Source organism: Nicotiana tomentosiformis, chromosome 2, assembly GCF_000390325.3.
Source record: "Nicotiana tomentosiformis chromosome 2, ASM39032v3, whole genome shotgun sequence".
Classification (NCBI taxonomy): domain Eukaryota; kingdom Viridiplantae; phylum Streptophyta; class Magnoliopsida; order Solanales; family Solanaceae; genus Nicotiana; species Nicotiana tomentosiformis.
Genome location: NC_090813.1, coordinates 160,823,538 through 160,828,540, shown reverse-complemented (window position 1 = coordinate 160,828,540; position 5,003 = coordinate 160,823,538). Strand labels below are relative to the sequence as shown.

Genomic DNA, 5,003 nt, shown 5'->3' with positions numbered 1-5,003 from the left:
AGATTTGGGTTCCATGACTCATGGGTATTCGGGATCCGATTTTAATTTCGGGTTTTGATGAAGTGGGTTCCGACTGACTTTTGTTGAATTTTTCTAAATTCATTAATGATTGAAGCCTTTTGGATTGGTATTGATTACTAAGGCACTATTTAATTTCCTTAAATGTTGATTGACTAGATTTGGGACATTTGGAGGCTAATAACAAAAAAATGTGTTTGTTGGAGAGTTGAAGTTGTTCCAGAAAGAGGTAAGTGTCTTGATTAACCTTCACTTGGGAATATCTTCTAAAATGACTTTATATGATACATTCTATGTGTTTAGTGGTGACCGATCTGTCGAGCGTATATGCGGGCACTAAGGTTATATCATGCTTGGCGTACATTTTAGGCTTATTTATTGATCTGATATATGCCATACTTGTGATATGACTTAAATTATTTGTATGATTACTTGAGCTTTCTTATTCATGTTAGAGATCATGTATAGGCCTTTGATGCTTATTTGGACATGATGACTATTTTATATGATGGATTACATGCTAGAACTGTAGTAATATGTTACACATATGCATACATTATGTATAGAGATCATCTCTTGTGCACATGCATACATCCCTGCATTATTTTTTCTTTGCCCATGTGCATCATACATGCTTATCTCTTCTTCAAATGCATATATCATGCATAGAGATCATCTCTTGTACACATGCATATATCCCCGCATTGATATTTCTCCGTCCATGTGTATCATACAAGCTTATCTCTTATTCAAATGCATACATCCCTACATATGGTTCTCTTATATGAACTGAGATTATGGTACGTGAGTTGTTCGTGCAATTGAAATGATTATGACACGTGAGTTGTCCGTGTGATTGATATTGTTATGTCATGATGGTTTTTGACGTGCAGTTATTTTGACATTGATATCTTATGGCACAAGGAGTTTCAGTGTGGGCGCTTTGATATGGATTCATCTCTTCGGAGTCGGGTGATTACCCATGCTACACCGAGCCATGTTAGCGCAAATGATATGCGTGTCGCGTTGGAGCACAATGATGTGCTGGATCAATTAGAGCACATGAGATATGCTGGATATTGATTATGATTGAGTCTTGAGCTTGCATTAACATTCTAGACTTATGTAAAAATATTCATGCATATCACTGACATATGCACATTCATGCATTGTATATATGCATAATGAATTGTAGGACACTTCAAGGGTGCCATATTGATGTAAATGTTGAGTCTTCATCATGCATAGACATTTTAGACTCATGTAGGAGCATTCTTATAAATGCTATTTGGGAATTGATATGAAAATGGGTCTTTACATACATAGACACTCTACATTTAGATAGAAGTATTTGAGTTAAAGCTACCAGGTGCAAATCTCCTTTATATGCAAATTTAGTGCATTCATATAAGCTTAGATCTGGTTATTCAGAGAAGAGTGTTTATTAATATCTTCTTTAATTATGCACCTTATTATCGATATTCGTTGTTCCTTGGTTGTTTCTTGGCTATTTCTCTGTTATTGTATATACTTATGAGTTGCACAACTTGTACTACCAGTTGTTGAGATAGTTCGTATTAATCTTCGCGTTCTTATTTCATTATTTATTTGATGATTTTAGTTTGAGCAGAGTTTATGTTAAGTGGCTTGCCTAGTGGGTTGAGTTAGGCAGCACCACGATCCCAATGGGATTTGGGTCGTGACAAGTTGGTATCAGAGCTCTAGGTTCATAGGTTCTATGAGTCATGAGAAAATATCTACTAGAGTCTTACAGATCGGTATGATGATGTCTATACTTATCTTCGAGAATCTATAGGGCATCTAGGAAAATTCTCTTTCTTTCTTTCCTTATTGTGTGACTTTATTTCAGCTTGAAGTCTAACTCTTAAGTTTCTTTCTATTCATTCATATGCATTGATGAGAACATGTTATCAGTCGGGCACTCGATTTGTGATGATGTCATGGATAGGTTATGAGATACTTTCTCATGTTATGATGGAAGGATTGTCTAAAATACTTATGGCCAGGTATGGATCGCATCTTTGGCTCGAGGGATTTAGTTAAATGAGCATGTGTTGGACTCTACTGTCCGGTAGTATCCTTAGAAGTGGGAGCGATGGCACATTGAGTGGTTAGGTAGCTATGTTTTTGTAGTTGATTTCCTAGGAATTAAGCATATGCCTCCAACACTTTAAAGGATGAAGAAAAGGATGCTTCCAAGGAAAGTGGTAGAGTGAACAAGATAGCTATGTAATTGTAATGACCCGGCTGGTCATTTTATGTATTTGAGACCCATTCCCTTATTTGATATTTCCCATATGTGTATTTTATATTTTATGTCTTGTTAAGTTGGGTAGAATGGTTTTCATGGGGTTTAGGAATGATTTGAAACACATAAGTTCATTTTAAAGCTTTAAGTTGGAAGAGTTGACCAATGTTTGACTTTTAAGTAAACGCCCTCAAATTGGTGATTTAATGGTTCCTATAGGTTCGTATGGTGATTATGGACTTGGCCATATGTTTAGATTTGGAGGTTCCTAGATGGTTTTGGCTCTATTTTCCAAAGGTTGGCATTGAAGGTTTGGAGAGTTTATAGGTTTGACGGGGAACTGACTTTGATGTTATCGAGTCTCGATTGGTGTTTCGGGACTTTGGATAGGTTTATTTACTGATTGGTGATATTTGGCTTAAAATATATGTATTTATATGCATGTCACCTCGCATTTTACTCAACTTTCATGGATTTGTATGTGTAATGTAATGATTTATGCTAATTTGTGGTATTTTTATGTGTGGGAGTCACTCGGAAGCAATGTGAAATGAAAAGGCACAATTTGAAGCAAAAAGAGGAGAAAAGAAGAAAATTGCCCAGGCTAGCGCCTAGGCCAGCGCGTCGCGCTGCCTAGGACGCAATAGGCAGAAGCAAATATTTTTGGGCATTCAGCCCAGCACAGGGCTAGTGCGTCGCGCTGCCCTGGAAGCTGAGGCATGAACTTTCCTACTACGCGTGAGACTTGGTTTTTACGGCCCTACACTATCCAACTCGTATAAAAAGTAATCTAAACCTATTTTGGAGGGGGAGACGCCACTTTGAGAGTAAAATACAAGCATGGAACACTGGGGAGCAAAGATTCTCAGTTTTTCTTCATTATTCTTAGTATTTTCAACAATTCAAACACTTGAATAATTATTTAATACTATCATGAGTGGCTAAGACTCATTAGTTCTAGAGTTGTGCCATGAATATTGTTGTTTGGCATTAACTACTCCTTGATTATAATTTGGTATTTCATGGTTATTTCTTTAATTATGTGTTTAATTGCTTGATTATCTAGCCAATAGTCAAGTTCTATCAACTATATGAATTTTGGTTGGGAATGCTACATTTAGATTAGAGAAGAATTGATGAGGACATGATCTTAACACTGGGGGGGGGGGGGGGATGATTTGCGGCTAGGATAGGAATAAGCCTAATCACCATGCTTAATTGAATATCTTGATGTTAATGCATTCTTGATAAATTAATTCCATAGGAATATAAGCGTTAATCTATTTTGGATAGGCAAGTAGTAATTATGGAGAATACTACGAGTACACTTACTCGATTAATTAGAAACCATAAGCGAATTGCATGTAAAAGGGAGTTAGCTAGAACACAATATGATTGGTGAATTGATCACAACCCTAGAATGTTTATCTCTATTGAATTCTCAATACAATATGCTCTCTGCATTACTTAATTAGTTAATTGCTACATTTACTGCTTAGTTTTTAATAACATAACTCAACCTTGATCGACTTGACTAAATAACAATCTGAGTAAAATTAGCAGGTAGTTAAACACAAGTCTCTGTGGGTTCAACACTCTATTCATCATTATATTACTTGTTGACCACATATACTTGCATGTGCATTTTGTAGTAACATGTTTTTGGTAGCGTTTCTAGGGACTTGAATATTGACTGCTCTACTAGCTTTAGCTTTTGTTGTGTATTTCGTCATGTCTAACATTTCTTATTGGTTGCTTTGCTCTCAGGAACTTTGTTTGAATGCGAAGGGTCAGAAGCCAAGATAGACTTCAAGGCTTTGACCTAGAACCTAAGATAACATTTCACATAAGGTTGAGAGAAGCAAGGGACACAAATAATCTTCATGCACTTGTTCATACTGCCTGTGGAGATGGCAGACAGGCATCCTTTGGCGGTGCCGGAGGTGGCGATGCCTAGCATTGCTAATGTCACCTCTAGCATCGTGATGCCCAGAATCACTGGGCACTTTGAACTGAAATAGAGCATATCCAGCTACTACAAGTAAGCCTGCAATTCATAGGTCTACCACATGAGGATCCGCAACAACACAAGTTACACTTCTTATTATTTCCTAACTATGTGAGGCTCACATTATTTCCTTTCTCTTTCTTGGGCAAAGCGAAAAGATGGTTGAAGGCGGAATCGGCTAACTCTTTTACATCATGGAATGATCTGGCTTGTAAATTTTTGGCACAGTTCTTCCCTTCAAGCAAAACTACAAAGATCAGAAATGAGATAGTCACTTTTAAACAGAAGGAGGGTGAGTCCTTATATTCTGCTTGGGAGAGGTTCAAGGTGCTGCTTTGAGATTATCCTTATCATTGTCAGACTAATGAAGTGTTGGCTCATACCTTCATAGAAGAGCTACACCCAGAGATCAAGATCGTGGTAGATGCTGTAACCGATGGTCAAGTGTTGGATAAAGGCTTTGATGAGATTTATGCATTGTTTAACAAATTCTCCAAAAGTAATCCTGATTGGCAAAGGGAAACGAGAAGACAAATATTCCACAAAAGCGCAGGGGTCCTTAAGTTAGATACAGTTTCTGCATTATTGGCACATGTTGTATTTTGCCAACCAGTTCAATAAACTGGCCATGGTTCTCAATAAGTAGTAAGTTCAACCAGTGCAACAAGTTAAGGCATTTTGTGAAGTTTGTGGAGAGGGTCACAAGAG

General features: G+C 37.2%; 1 non-coding gene across 1 annotated transcript; it reads right to left on the bottom strand.

The window, feature by feature from the left end:
* Positions 1–4,547: 4,547 nt before the first annotated feature.
* LOC117278566 (small nucleolar RNA R71) lies at positions 4,548–4,655 on the bottom strand. The gene has a single exon (XR_004508928.1). It is a non-coding gene; the product is annotated as a small nucleolar RNA R71 (small nucleolar RNA).
* Between the last annotated feature and the right edge of the window lie 348 nt (positions 4,656–5,003).